At 46.2% G+C, this 16,136-nt stretch overlaps 1 protein-coding gene across 4 annotated transcripts in view; it reads left to right on the forward strand.

The window, feature by feature from the left end:
* RPS6KA2 (ribosomal protein S6 kinase A2) overlaps positions 1-16,136 on the forward strand; it is a 452,505-nt gene that overhangs the window by 221,873 nt on the left and 214,496 nt on the right. The gene's annotated exons all lie outside the window — the stretch shown is intronic.

Here is a 16,136-nt window from a genome sequence, read left to right on the forward strand (position 1 = left end):
AATTTATCTTATTGGCAGCCTGGTCACCCTTTGCCATTCTCCATAATGAAAGGTAAATACTTGCAGATGCTATTATGCATCTTGTTACATTTTCAAGTCTTTATCAAATAGGAAACTTTAATACCTAGCTTTAAAGGATGCGTAAGTAGTTTCGTTCATTTTCTAGGTCTGCCATAAGACAGCAGACAAACTAGACAGCTTAAAATAATAGGAAGTTGTCCTCTCACAGTTTTGGAGACCAGAACTCCAAAATCAGGGGTGGGCAGTGCCTCACTCCCTCTAAAGGCTGTAGGGAAGAATCTGATTCATGCCTCTTTCCAGCTTCTGGTGTTGCCAGCAATCCTTGGCGTTCCCTAGTTTGGAGATGCGTCGCTCCAATCTCTGTTTCCTCCTTCACCAGGCATTCCTCTGTGTGTGTGTGTCTCTCCTTATAAGGACACCAGTCATATTGGGTTTAGAACCACCCTAATCCAATTATGACCTCATCTTCACTTGGTTTCACTTGTAAAGACCCTATTTCCAAATGAGGTCATGTTCACAGGTACTAGGGGTGAGGACTTCAAGGTGTCTTTTTGCCAGATACAATTAAGCCACAGCACTCGTTATGTTAATGCTACATGGATATCACAAGCCCCTAGGCTGTAATTTCTCTTTTTTTAAAAATATGTATGGACCCTTATTTAAAATACGTCTAAGCCAAAACACATTTGCAGTATACCTTCATGTCTGCAACTGAAGTCAGATCCTTCCCTGAGAAGACCTGGAGGTTTAGCTAAAGCAATTCCTCCTGGAAAATGATGATAGGATTGGAGCCTCAAACTTCCTGAAAAGTCACCAGAATCTCCAGCCAGTTGTTCCCAGAAGGACATGTAATCACAAGAATAACTGGAAGAAGTGATGTCATGGACTGGGGGAGGAGGCACAGTAAATGGGACGCACATTGATTTGAAGAAATGTGGGCTTTTCCCTGTGTTGAACTTCAGGATGTACCATTGTGAATATAACATCTGTGCCCTAGTAGATAATTATCTTTCTTTTCGTTTTTGAATAGTACATGTTGTATGCTCTTAGCAAACCTAAAAATAGTATTTAGAGTTCCTGACTTATTGCCTCAGTTGCCCAAGGTTAGTGCTAATTACTGGCTTAAAAAGAGGAAAAGGGAAGGAGAGGAGAAGAGGGAGAGGGAACCAATTGTCACAAGTTAATTCTTATTCTGCACTTTCATCCTGTGGCACAAAGTACATGTCAAAAAAGCAGTAGTGGCCATCTGGCTGCCAGTTCAGTGACTGCTTTCACTCCTCTATCCATTCAGCAAATATTGGTTCTAAGTAGATCAGCCATCAGTAACAGGTACTGTGTATAGTGGTTTGCCAAGGAGACACAATTCCTGCCCTCACAGGGTTTATAGTCTAATAAAAGCATTAATTAAATGCTCACACACATACACCTAAGTAAGTATTCCCATCTAAGAAATTCCTAGTATCTTGAGAGCATCTACCAGGGCACCTGACTAAGTCTGGGGGTCACAGAGAGCATCCTTGAAGGAGTGACATTGGAGGTCAGAACTTTAAGAGGATTCAGTATTAATCTTGGTAAACAAAAGTGAAGGCAGGTACCACATCATCCAGATGACAGTAGCAAGATATACAATGGCCCAAGACATCTATTGAGATGAAAATTTTTCTAAATAATCATGGATTTGTCAATTTCTCCTTTTGGTTTTGTCATTTTTTGATTAATATATTTTGAAGCTATATTATTTGGTACATGTAAGCTTAGAATTATTGTATCCTCCTGGTGAGTTGAAACTTTCATCAATATATAGTGCTTTTCCTATATCTATGCATGCTTTTTGTATCCTATGTATGACATTAATATTACTTCTTTTCATTACTATTTGCATGATGTATCTATTTCCCTTACTTTATTTGAAACTTTTTATGTCTCGTTATATATGTTTTTCTATAACTACATTTATCGTAAACCTATATGGCACTGTCTGTCTTTTAACTAGAGAGTTTAGCTCATTGACATTGACTTTATTTTTTTACATATTTTGATTTATTTCTATTTAGGTCATATATGGTCTGGGATTTTATTTTGCCTCACTTATAAACTACTAATTAGCCTAATACTAGCTACTGGAAGAGTTGGTGGATATTGGAAGATCAGAGATAAAGGACATTTTAATTCAAGGAACAGAAAATGGCTTGAGTATCATATTTGCATAGGATTTCTTTGCCCCCCACATCCTGTGGGGGCCTAGATGGATTCTATGTTTACAGTAAAACTGCATCTCAGTTGAGGAAAGCTGAGCTTGGGGAACCTGGTATTTTGTAACAAGAGGTCAGCAAGCCTGCTTTTGTCTTGGAGGAAAATGTTACCTCATTTCCCGAGGTTGCTCACTGCAAACACAACGCTGAGCAATGACCTGGGTTCACAGTGGTCAGTGCCTGACATTCCTCACATACTCAGCAAGAAGGTGCAGCGACGCTCAGGGCCCATGGTGGTGGCCATTCCCAACACTTGGTATTTTTTTACTTATCCTACTTTTTCCAAGTGTGTTTTTTCCTGCTTTCTTAACATCATTTGAAATTTTTTTCTTGTTATATACTTTGACCTCTATTAGTTTGGTAATTACACATTGGATTTATATTCGTTTAATTGATTGCTTTAGAAACTTTAGCATATATGCTTAACTTTAGCATGTATGTTTAACCAATCTATTGAATTTTTGTCTAAAGGTAATCAAGCCTCTTTATCTGCAGAAAAATATGAAGATAAGAAGGTTTTAACTGATCACTGTCCTGTATATGCTATTTTTAAAATAGCATATTTAAGACTTCAATTCCAACTTAAGTCCACAAATTATGCAATACACAAATGATTTACTTTCATGCAGCCCGTGTGTGTCTAGCTTTACCCACACAATTTCATTGGAAGCAAATTTTCTTTGATTGTTTACTTGGAAATGTCTTTGTTTTGCCCTTGTTTGTGAAATTTTCTTTTTTTTTTTTTTGTAGGACAGAGAATTCAAGGTTAACGTTATTTTCTCTTAGCACATCGCATATATTATTCCACTCTCTCAGCTTTCAATGTTGATGTTGAGATGGTAGCTGACAGTAATTAACATTCATTTGTAGAAAAGTTGTCTTTTCTTCTGGTTGCTCTGGAGAGGTTTTTTTTTTTTTTTTTTTTTTTTTTTTTTTTTTTTTTTGCGGGGGTTTTTGGTATTTCAAAGATTTAGTATGATGTATTTAGATATTGTTTTCTTTTCATTGAATCCTCCTGGGATTTTGGGGGTTTTTATAAATATGAAGATTGGTATATTTTATCTACTCTGAAAAATTCTGTAGTATTGCCTCACCTCTTTGAATAGTGCTTTTCTATTTTTCTTTGTTTCTTCTGTCTCATTCTAATAGTCAGAGGCATGCTGGATTTTTCTCCTTCTATCTTCCATATTTCTTAACCCCCCTTTCATTTTTCCTGTATTTCTATCTTTCTCTCAATTATCATCAGATTCAACCTCTCTTTTACCAACTCTGTCTTGGACTTTTTCCAAACTGCTGTTTAATCGATCTACGGAATTTTTTATTTTTTTTTTTTTGTGACGGAGTGGCTGGAGTGCAGTGGCATGATCTTGGCTCACTGTACCCACCACCTCCCACATTCAAGCAGTTCTCCTGCCTCAGTTCTCCATGTAGCTGAGATTACAGGCGTACACCACTACACTGGCTGATTTTTGTATTTTTAGTAGAGATGGGGTTTTGCCATGTTGGCCAGGCTGGTCTTGAACTCCTGACCTCAAGTGATCTGCCCACCTTGGCCTCCCAAAGTGCTGGGATTATAAGCGTGAGCCACCACACCTGGCCAATCTATTGGATTTTTTATTTAAATTATTATAGTTTCAATTTTAAAGTTTTGCTTATTTTTACAAATCTGCTTGGTCATTTTACAATCTCTTGTTTTCTTGCAATGCTTCAACCTTCCTTGTTGTTTTTCAAATGTATTGAACACACATACTTTATATTATTTATACAAATTCCTAACCTTTGCTATCTGTACAGGTCTGATTTTGGAATTTGTTGTCTCTACTGACTCTTGCCCACAGTTTGTATCTGTGATTATTTAGTGATTTATGTTTGCGAGCTCATGCCCCTTAGAATTTCCCGTTTAAACTGTGAGACATGTTTAAAGCATGTTCTTCCTGATTGTACTTACGTTTGCCTCTGCCTGGTCTTCCGTATGCTACCGATCTGGAATCTCTAAAAACTAAGTTTGGATTGGAGTTTTTCATGTCACACTAGGAGTGAGGATTTTGGCTTCCAACTGGCTGAAGTGTGAACCGCAGAAGTCTGAGAGGGCAGTTTTTACCCCTTGCTCTTTTCCCTACTCCCACCTGAAGAGGCAAGCCTCCTTCTTCACAGTGCGGTTCTTCCAAGGTCACGCCCTCCAGTCTGCTCTACGGCAATGCCCGATCCGACCCCACACCCTGCTTGGCCCCTCGCTGAACCTCTGGTCTAGATGACAGAGACTCACATTAGCCTGCAGGACAAGCACTACTCAGAACAGTGCTCGCCCTCACAATATCTCCTTATCCTCATGTTTTGCCTGCGTTTATTCTTCCCTGCTTACTATCGGACCAGCCACACTTCATTAGAAAAGATTTCCCCCTTGTTTTATCGCGCATTCTCAGGTGTTCTGGGAAGGCTGTCTCTGCATACCTGACCCAGTAGGTTGCCGAGAACAGGGAAGAGCCCAGCGGAGCGGGGAAGGGCGGCGCAGCCTCCCAGCCCCAGCTTCCTCCCGAGCTCCCCTGATGAGGGGAGGGAGAGACGGCACGACAAGGCGCGCCTCTCCCGGGGCTGCCACACCTGCTATTCTCAGCTCCCTGTCTGGCTTTTATGTGTTCATCAAGTTCTCATCTCTAGTAGAGGTATTTAGTGCCTGAAATATTATAGGTGTTTATGAAATATTTTTAAACAATGAAAATTTCTTGCTAAAACAAATCTAGCAAAGATTTTATGTTCTCCTTTGTACCCATGCCAGATCTTGAGAAATTTTTCTATGATGAGGGTTTTTTTTTTCTTTTTTAAGCTACAGAAATCCTTCCTGCTATAGTTGTAACCTGTTTCCTCTTTCCTGCTAACTCCCTTCCTTTTGAATTCCTCTATAATTTACGTATAGGCTTGGAGAAATCCCTTATTTCCGGGTTAACCTCTTAGAGCCTCAGCATCTTCGTTGCATAAGGGGGTTCACTGTGTTTGTTTCTTAGATAAATGTGTCACAGAAATAATAATGTAGACCAAAGCTCTTCCTAATTAGCAACCCACTGAAAATAATCCTAGTAATGTCTGTTTACAAACATGCATGGAACGCTACAGACAGTTGCTTCTCTAAAGTATTTTAACGTTGGTGTGAGAGAAAGGGGAACCCAAAGTTTTAATACAGCACAGTGAGCAAATTAGAGGATCTCAGGAGAGACCCCAACAGGGCCTGAGGGGTAGAGGGATCTCCGTGTGGCTTCCTGAATGCTGGGTCTGGAAAATGCTGGAAGGAGACGTGGCCAGTGGGCAGAGGCAGAGCAGGCAGGAAGGACAGCCGTGGCCACTGTGTGAATGATGCCATGGAGACACCACAGTTCATCTTCTCAGGAGTAAGTCAGCCGGGCAGGAGCAGAGGCTGCTCCCTGGGGGAAGGAGAAGAGGCAAACATGGAAGAAGGCCTGGCCAGGAAGAACAGAGTCTGAGGCTTCCCAGCTCTGGAGCTATGCATGCCCTGGGGTAACTGAACCAGATTCACTTCCTTTAGCCAGTAATTACTACTTTCTGGCAAGAGCTGAGGAGGGCCCACGCTGTGTTATGGAGGGCAGGGTTGGAAAGAAGGCAAGACGGGGAAAACATGTAGAAGGCACAGTTGACAAATCTCAGTAACTAGACACGTAGGGAATAAGGACATGTCAGGAGGTCACAGTAAGTCTTCTGGTTTGGGCAGCGAGGCACATGGTCATGCCTTGCATAAGACAATACAGTTTAATAGGGGAGTTTTCAGATAAAAATTCTCATATTTGGGAGTCAACTCTCTTCCCAGCCATTTCATTAATTTTCTGTGTGAAACGCTAGGATTTCTACGAAGAACTCTGTTGAGCACCTTACAATTTACAAAGCGCTTCCCCATATTGGTTCAACTGCATGAAACTGCTGTTTTCATAGGTGACGACCTAGTGAGAAAAGGGTTGGTTTTTTTTCCTCTTCTTCCTCCCTCTTCATCCTAGAGCGGGCTTTTTCAACCTCACCATCAACATTTTTAAAAACAGACTTTATTTTTTAAGAGCCGTTTTAGGTTCGCAAACAAACTGAGCAGAAGGAACAGAGACTACTGACATTTTCGATGGGCAAATCTTGGTAATGAGCCTGTCCTGTACAATGTAGACTGTTCAGCAGTGCCCGGCCTCAACCCATGAGATGCTGGTAGCCCTGCCCAGCTGTGACAATCAAAAATGTCTCCAACACTGACAGATGTCCCCTGGGACCCGTCCTCCACCATCCCAGGACCACTGTTCTAGAGACTCAGAGAATTTCAGCCAAAGTCAGGTCATAGGATCTGAACAGCAGGTAGAAATTTAATTCAAGATATTTTACTTCCCAGTGTACAGTCCATCACGGGCTCTTGCTTACCACGGTGGTTTTTAGATCCGTCTTTCGCCTGTCTCTAGCTACACCTAATTTGCTCTTTAATAAATGGTACACATGCTCAGCTATATGTCATTCGTGTCAAGTACTCTGTCTTTCCATTTCAAGAACGATGTTGTTCATTTTTTTTATCTACTTGGTCACTTGGAGTCTCTTGTCTTTAATTGCATTTTCATTTCTTGCTTTTATTTCCTTAAGCTTATCAAATTTGACATTCATTGCTCTCCCCTGGATGGTCCAGTGGCTGGAGGCTACTCACAGCCGAGTCTGCGGCTGGCTGTCTTGCGGGCTGTACTCCTGACTTCAGCGTTCTTGTGGATTTTGCACACGGCGATTGTGAGCTTGCGCTCCTTGGAGCTGTGTCTGAGGGAATTCTTTGAAGCCTGGCTTTAGTGCAGATTCCTCTAGAAAGCATTTGTGATTGTTTCTGCTAGGCACCTAGGGCAAAAACAACTCAAGACCACTTTAAATTGTCAGCCAGAGTTGGTGCTGCTGTTTTCACACAGGCAGTGAACTGAGGCCGTGCCCCTGTGCGAAGGCTGGCTATGGCCACAGTCTCCCAGGGGATTTCCCACGCTCCTGGCCCCCTGCTTAGTGCCAGTGTTCAACCACGATTCCTCATCCAGGGGGTTATGGGGTCCACCCTCAGCCCGCCCGCAGGCCAAGTGCAGCGCCCTTGCGGGACTCTCACTTTGGGGGCTGGGCTCTGTCCTCTGCGGCTGCCACGGTGTGACATGAGGTCTTATGCTGCAAACCTGGACCCGCTTTTTGGTTCCTCCCTCTGCTTACTTACCTCATTGACTTGAACAATCCTGGCTTGAGATTGGGTCAAAACACACATTTCAATGTCCACCAGTGGGACAAACGCCCCCTTCTCCAGTGAGGACCCTGTCACTTTCCACAGCTTTTCTTCCCACTCTTGGACAACAGACAGCCCACACTGACTTTAAGTTCTGAGCTCTTGGTTAGTATTTCCGGTCCTCAGGATGGCTCCTTCTCAGACACCTGCGCAGGCAGCCCGTAGTCCGAGCTTGCTGACTCTCCTACTCTCCACCTTGTGTATCCCCTACTACCCTCTCCCCCTACCCCACACCTGCTCATTGTTCCTCTAGGCTCATTGTTCCTCTCAGGGCCAGAGCCAGGAGTGAGGAAGAGGAGGGGAGAGAATGGGCTTCGACTGCTCTCCTCTCTTCCCCAGCCTGACCCTTCTCTCCTGGAGGCCCCTGTTAGCTTCACTCCAGGCAGGGTCCCTGAGGACTTCACATGGCCCCTCCTTGGCCCAGGCCTGGCCTGTAGGAAGCATTCATATGTCCTTGGCCAACAAGCCTTGCATGGACAGGGTTAGCCACCACACAGCCTCTCTGTCCTCCTTGTGTTCCCCTCCAGATGGTCCCAGTGGATGCCAGACCTAAGCCACCTGGTCCTAGCATATCAGCACTCCCCAAGGGGCCCCACAAAGTCATCCTGCCTGGGCTGCAACAATGGAGGCGGCACCTCCCCAGCCCTTTGGGTGGCGGAGAGGAAGGGTGATGGAAATGCTGCCAAATTTCCTCCCTCCATGCTCCCCTCCTTCACTCTCCAGGCCATCCTGTGTTCTCAGACACCTGAGCAGTGTCAGGGTTGTGGAACAGCCTCTCAGCATTTTTTTAAATTGGCCTATAGCTATTTGTCCTTGAAATTTTCAAACTTAGCGTATCTCAGAGAGTTGGTAGAAACTTTCCTTTCAAATGATCAATCCTGAAATCCTGTTTGTTCTAAATTTAACCCTGGAGTTCATCCACTTCCCTTCGGCCACACCCTGCCATTCTCCTGGCCTCATTCTCCAATCTGTTTATTCAACAAGGGCAGCAGATATCCATGGAGTGCCTGCTGTGCGCTGGGCTCTGTGTCACAGAAGCCTCTGGGGATGTTAAAGCTCCTGTCCTTTAGGGCCTTATATTGTGATTACTGGAGAAAAGTATTTAAAAGGTAAAGAAGATGAAGGACAAGGAGGAAGAAGGAGAAGGAGGAGGAGGAAGAAGAGGAGGAAAAGGAGGAGGAGGAGAAAAGGAAGAAGAGTCACATATTATCAGAAGTTTTGTAAAGAAAATGAGCATGAGGTGTTCTAGAGAGTAGTATAGAAAGGCCCTGTCTGAGATAGGCTATCCAGAAAGGCCTCTGCAGAGAGGCGTTAATTCAAGCCTGTCTGAGATAGGCTATCCAGAAAGGCCTCTGCAGGGAGGCGCTGATTCAAGCTGGAAGCCAAAGCTTGAGAGCCAGCCGGAACAGGGGTCCAGGCAGAGGAAGGAGCCAGAACCCAAGGCTGGAGGTGGGATGGCCTTGGCGGTTCCAAGAATGAAGGGAAGGCCAGGCTGGTGGAGCCCAGGAGCAGGGTGGGGCAGAGCGGGATGGAAGGTGGGTGGTGAGACCCAAGGTCTTTGTAGCAGAGTCAGTGTAGGCAGAACGAGGAGTTTGGGTTTTATTATACTTTACTGGCAAGAAAGTAAGAAGCCTGGAAGAGTTATAAGCAGAGAAGTGGAGGATTGGATTTGGATTTGTGTGGAATGGCCATGGGCGGCCAAGCTAGCAGGTGACCACCCTGGTCTAGAGTGGGGATGGTGGCTTGTCCTGGGGTGGACACAGAAGATGAGCAGGGTCAGACTTAAGACACCCTTTACCAGACACACCCAGGTCACCCTCCTGGGGTGGACGCAGCCTTCTCCCCAGCATGGGGATGGTGGCTCGTCCATGAGCGCAGTAGGTGAGCAGGATCAGACTTGAGACATCCTTCGCCAGACACGCCCAGGCGACGCTGATGGTATCCTCCTGCGAAAGCCTCCCAGGCTCTTCCTCCTTTTCAGGGATAAACTCCTTGGGGCTCTCTACCATGTGACCCAGCACCCCTCCTTTGCCCTGTCCCCACTCCAACACACCCTCACACCGCAGCCAAATGGACCTCCTCAGGACCATGCTCTCGCTGGCCTTTAGCCTGAGCTTCCCCGACGGAACACCCTCACCTGTCCCTGTGCACCTGGCTCGTGCTTGCTCATCATCACCTGTGAAGGTAGCAGTCATCTGCAAGACTAAGGGCTCCTGTAAGGCTCTCTCTCCCCCTCTAAAGCCCTTCTCGCCTGGGAGTGAACACACCCTGGCTTGTCTGTGCTACCCCAGAGACCGCCATGCCTGTCAGGACAGGAGTCCCTGCTGCGCCCAGCCGCTCAGGTCTCAGGCTCAGCACAGCCCACAGCGGCAGGCACGGCAGATGTGCAGAGGACCTGAGTTGATGAATGACGCTGGGCTCCTGCCGTGGTTCTTCTCTAACTCATTCATGCCAAGGTGTATGTGGGAGAGAAGTGATTAATATTAGTGAGTCACAAACATGAATACAACCAAGTATGCCCCACACAGTCGCTTTCACATACTACCGTTGGCTCTCCATTATCACAGGTCTTGTTTAAATTTTTATAATTTAAAAATTATGGTCTCATTTTCCTCATATTTTAAAAAATTGTTCTAGTTAGTTCTTGAATATTAGTTTTTTTCTGTGGGTTATTAAGGATGTGAATTATTTGTGGTGTGAAACTATACCAAACAATAAAAAAATTTGCAAATGAACACTGAGTGTAGTGGCTCACACCTGTAACCCCAGCATTTTGGGAGGCTGAGGTGGGCGGATCACTAGAGGTCAGGAATTCGAGACCGGTCGTACATGACAAAACTCCCATCTCTACTAAAAATACAAAAATTAGCTGGGCAAGGTGGCGCACGCCTGTAGTCCCAGCTACTCAAGAATCACAGGAGGAGGAGGTTGCAGTGAGCCGAGATCACACTACTGCACTCCAGCCTGGGGGACAGAGTGAGATTCTGCCTCAAAAAACATTTGCAAATGAAATTCCCTTTTTAGAGTTATGTGTTATTTTCTCATCTCACATAATTTACACGTGTCTTTGTTTTTCCATGTTTGTGGTCATGTTGGAATAAAACCTGACAGTTTTGCAAATCGTGGATTTACAGGGAACCATCTGAGTGAACTGTGTAAAGGCTCAGCGATTGTGATTTCGATTTCGAGGCGGTAAAATGGAGGGGATGAGGAAGGGGGAGGAGTCACTCAGAGGTGGTGCCTGTGGACCCGAGGACTTATCCTGGAAACGTCCAGCCCCACTTCCTTCCCCTCAGCCCATGGGTCTCCAGAAAATTCTGCTCCCAGTGTTACTGCCCACCTCGGCCTCTTGCTCTCCATCACTGTGGCCACTGCGGTTTGCTCTTCATGAGGACACTGTCCTGCCCCACAAGACTGTCACGGGGCACCTCCCTGATCTGCTTCCTCTGCTGTGCACCCTGCTGCCAGAACTTTCTCAAATACAAGTGTGTCCCTGTTATCCTCAGCTTCATGCTTCAGTGGCCCCCTTGTTAAGCTGAGAACAAACGTCATTGCCTCCACCTGACCCCACACCCTGAGCCCATGCTCTGGCCACACAGTGTCACTCACCCCAGGGCCTTTGCACAAAATGATCTTTCTTTCTGCTCTCGTCCCCACTTGACTGGTTTGAAAAACTGTCCCTATGTCCCTCTAGTCCTTCCTCCCTCCGCATGGGCCAGCTGCATGTTTGTCTGCCTTAAAGCGTGGCACGTTCCGCTGACTCACAGTATATTTTTGTATCTGATCATTTGTCACTAGCCTGTGATGATCTTGTGAGAGGGCACAGTGCTGAGTACAGAGGAAGAGACTGGGAAACGCATGATATGCGAATACATTCAAACAAGTAATTCTTCCATCCTAGAATTACAACCGTAATTGTAATTAATCTACAGCACTTTCTACCATAATGTTTTACAAATATTATGACTATTAAATAATCTTTAAGTAACTTTTATAAAAATTTAGATGTAGTAACTAGATGTAAGTCTATGGATTAACCAAGTGAATAATGAGTGCCTTGCTGAGTGTATCAATTAGGATTCCTTTGGCTGCAAATGGTAGAAAACTCAGCTCAATGAAAAGATTTGTTATTTTCCACAGAAATAAGCCTCAAAGAGGTTTGGCTGCAGAATTGGCTAATGCAGTAACTTAACAGTGTTATCAAGGATCCAGAATGTTTCCAGTTTTCTGCCATGCCATGCTTAGCATGACCCCATGGGCCCAAAGTACCCCCAGCTCTGAGCATCCCATCCTTACACACTGACCAGAGGTAGAAGAAGAAACTCACTCCTTTACTTTGCCCCAGTTTCCTTTCTTGCTCTGTGGACTTACGCAATCTGCTCTGAGGTTGTTTTTTTGTTTTTAGTGTTTTTGAGATGGGCTCTCACTCTGTTACCCAGGCTGGAGTGCAGTGGCACGATCTCAGATCACTGCCATCTCCGCTTCCGGGGCTCAAGTGATCCTCCCACTTCAGCCTCCGAAGTAGCCGGGACCACAGGCACGCTGATTTTTGTAGTTTTTAGTAGAGAAAACATGGGTTTCGCCATATTGCCCAGGCTGGCCTTGAACTCCTGGGCTCAAGTGATCTGCCCATCTCAGCCTCCCGAAGTGCTGGGATTGCAGGCATGAGCCCCCACGCCTGGCCCTGAGGTATTTCATACCCGTGTTGGGTACATGTTGTCCTCTGGTCTCCCAACACGGCTCAGTGTGCCTCTGCCTCTACCCAACCCTGTTCCTGAGTTGCGCTGTCCGTCTCTGCTCTCTTCTCCCTCACTAAGCTACGGCTGCCAGTATACTTTTTCTTTGGGTTAAGTTCCTTCTTGGTCTCCTGGTCTCTGTGTCTCTCTTCTGGTCTTCCTCCTCTGTGTTGTTGCTGTTGATTTCTGTATGTCCTTCCTCATTCATTCTTTTTATTTTCTCCAGCTTTGTTGAGGTATAACTGACAAAGAAAAAAAATTTTTTTTTTTGAGATGGAGTTTCGCTCTTGTTGCCCAGGCTGGAGTACAATGGTATGATCGCCACTGACCGCAACTCCGCCTCCCGGGTTCAAGGGATTCTTCTGCCTTAGCCTCCCGAGTAGCTGGGATTACAGGCATGTGCCACCACGCCCAGCTAATTTTGTATTTTTAGTCGAGATGGGGTTTCTCCATGTTAGTCAGGCTGGTCTTGAACTCCTGACCTCAGGTGATCTGCCCGCCTCGGCCTCCCAAAGTGCTGGGATGATAGGCGTGAACTACCCTGTGCAGCCAAAAGTTGCATAATTTAAGGGACACCCCATCATGTTTGCTGTAGGTATACCTTGTGCAAGGATTCCCACAATCAAGCTAATGAACACACCCATCGCCTCACATAGCTACCTGCGGGCAACACAGATGGGCTTGGAGGACATCATACTAAGTGGAATAAGCCAGACAAGGGAAGACAAATGTCCACGATCTCACTTACCTGTGAAGTCTAAAAGCTCCCCACATTGTTTCCATTTATTTTAAAGATATATAAAGTTTCACTTGAAGTGCAATTTAGCATTTTATTGAAAATATGAGAATAAAAGAGAGTTTTAGAAACTTGAAACTTCCAGCAGCCTGTAGGGCTGTTTGGAGATGAACAGACATTTGTGGCACTTGACTAATTAGAGGCTCTTGGATGTCACTCTTAACACACTCCTGTGGGGTGCCCCGAGAATGTGGCATCTTCCCATATGCAGACAGCACAAAGATATCTGTGTAGCCCAGAAGAGATGGTAAATCTTGTCACAGTCCCCAGACTGTGCCCTGTTATTCCTCAGCCTGGGACTCTCGCCGCCTCTTGTCTGTCCAAGAAACTTATTCCCTCATCTTCTTACCCTCAGGCGTTCAGAGCAAAGGCCATCTTCTCCTTGACTTCGCCAATTAGTATTGGCTTCTCATTCATCTCTTACACATTTCTTTCACTTTACATAAAAATGGCATCAGCTTTGCCTGTTCACTCACCTTCTCTTCCATAAGACTGTGAACTTCTTGAGATATTGTAATCACTTTGTGTCACAAATGACCACCACAGTGCCAGATGTTAGTAGATGATCGATAATCACTTGTGGAATTGCACTGACCACGCATCAGCTAATCTGGTATTCATAGAAGTAGCAGTCACCATGGAATTCAGTCTCAAACTTACTGTGCTTGAGTCAGAGAAAATGTGAGATACTCAAAGGTCTACCAAGCTCTTTATCTGCTCTTGAATCCTTTCCCATTCCATCATCTGGGCAAGAGCCTTTATCAAGTTCACTTTCTTTTCTGGTATTTGGTGAGGATAATTTGGATTTAGGTTACAATGCATCTTGATATTATACCTACCCTAGATTTAGTGGTTTTGGAGGATTTCATTACATAGGCACATGAAGTAGTGTTCCGTGATTTTGGTATACCTGTATTTTACCAGGAGAAAAACAAAGGCAAACATATCTATTGTTCTAGCAATGAATTCCGTGGTTGAAATCTGAACGATTTTCCCCCCAAGTTCAACAGAACAATTTTGTTGCCTTCAAATTTGGGGAACTCGTGAATGTCCCATGAAATATTTCCTTTCCAATTTTGTCAGATCACGTCAAAATACTATTGTCGGTACAACACAAGCCTTGACTTAGGCCTGCCTCTGGGCTTTTGTCCTGAACAGGATGCCCACCAGTTGGTATAGTTGGCATTCTGCACCCCTGTCTCCAGCCAGTATTACTGGCTCCCCTTCCGAGGGAAGCATGGTCGGGTTGGCCCTCCCTCATCCCTGGCGTCTGTGTCCAGTTGGAGGTCCACCTACAGCTTCCCGTGCTGGGTACAGTATCTTTGTGTTTGCCTAGAGCCAGGATGCCTAAGGATCCCAGCAGGGATACAGGGCACTCAGAGGCTACCCTCCCAGCAGAACCTTAAAGGAAGCAGGAAAAGCAGTTTTCATGGGCACTTAATTGGCGCATCGTCTTGAAAAGCAGCAAAAAGAGGTGTTTGGTGTCCTTGTGGGGTCCTGCACTTCGGTTCTTAAAGAAAAATAGTTATTATAAATCCTTTAATACATAATATGAAAATCAATTGCACTATTTAAATTCACAAAGCACTCCCATATCCGTGATCTTGCATAAGCCTCTTGCTATCCAGTAAGGGAGATGAGGCAGGTTTCACTCATATTTTCTTCTTAGAGATGAGTCGTGGGAACAACGTGCAACGGCACCCAAGTTCACCAAGCAAGGAAGGTGCAGCGCCAGAGTCCTGGTGCTAAACTCCCGGCTTCCACTCCGGAGTAGCACCGCTCAACGCGGGTCTCCAGGAAACCCAGAGAGCCTATCTGGTCTCACCTCAGCCCGGATGCAGCATGAGCTTAAAGCTCTTATTTAAGGACATTCTGACCTCTACCCACCTTAGCCAAAATAGCCTATCACAAGTATTAACGTAACATCTGAGTAGTCCAAGGAGCAAAACAACGCGAGGATTTTGCAGTTCGCACTGCAAAAGAGCAAGCAAGACTTGTCAACTCACCACCACAGTCGTTTCTGGTCTTTGCAGGTGGTGATGGTGCTATGTCAATGGGCTCGGTTTCTCCCTGTTTTTAAACACAAACTCAACACGTGCACAAGAGGAAAACAGAGCACCCAGGCTGCACCGGGTCGTGAGCCCGCAGATCCCGGCCCTCCTGCAGCCCTTGGTGAGCATTTCTAGGAAGAAAAAAAAAAAAAAAAAAAAAAAAAAGTGTTTCCCTTTAAGGCAGATCCGGGCCTTGCCCTAGACCCAGGTCACCCCGCCCCGGGTATTCCCAGCGCGGGCCCTGATAAGCCATCTGTGTAGACGTTTCCTAGAATGGGGCCGGCTGCGGAGGGCGGATGCGTCTTTGTTCTGCAGCCGCGGGAGGGAGGCGCCCCGCGGGCTGCCTGAGCCCCCGCCCTCGGGCGTCTTTGTCCGCTCCGGCAGAGGGAAGGCGCCGGTCCCGCCGCAGGCGGCTCTGGGCCGGGCTGCAGGATCCGCTGGCAGGCGGGGGTGCCTCGCTCGCTGGCCGCTGCGGTTTTGCTTGGGTTTTCTAGAAGCATTTGCTGATCAACAATTAAAGTTTGGTTCAGCAGAGAAAAACATGATGACAAAGTGTGCATAGGGATGTTTTAAGGAAGGAAAACATAATGACGGCCCCAAGCTGGAAGAAAGAGCAGCCAGGCCGAAGTTGCGTGACAGGAATGCCCGCAACTGCGCGGCTCCTGAGCAGCTACACAGCCTTCCGGAGCCGGGAGCTGTCCCGGGCCGGTGCTCATTAGGCATGCGGCAGTCGCGGGCGCTGATTGGCGGGCAATGGTGTGGGCGGGGCCGTGGGTGGACCCGCGTGGGGGCGGGGCTGCACGGAGCTGGTTCTCGTAGGAAGGAGTAGAAAGAGGAGGAGGGATGAGCACCTGGAGCCGCAGGGCGACGCTGATGATTGGAGGTATCGGCGGAGGCGGGGCTCTCCTGGGCGGGGCTGTAGGCGCTCATTGGCAGTGCTTGGTAGTGGGCGGGAACGGGCGGGGCGGTGAGCGCTGATTGGCGGTAGTGGCGGGGCGGGGC

The sequence above is a fragment of the Chlorocebus sabaeus genome, chromosome 13 (genome assembly GCF_047675955.1).
Source record: "Chlorocebus sabaeus isolate Y175 chromosome 13, mChlSab1.0.hap1, whole genome shotgun sequence".
Taxonomy (NCBI): Eukaryota; Metazoa; Chordata; class Mammalia; order Primates; family Cercopithecidae; genus Chlorocebus; species Chlorocebus sabaeus.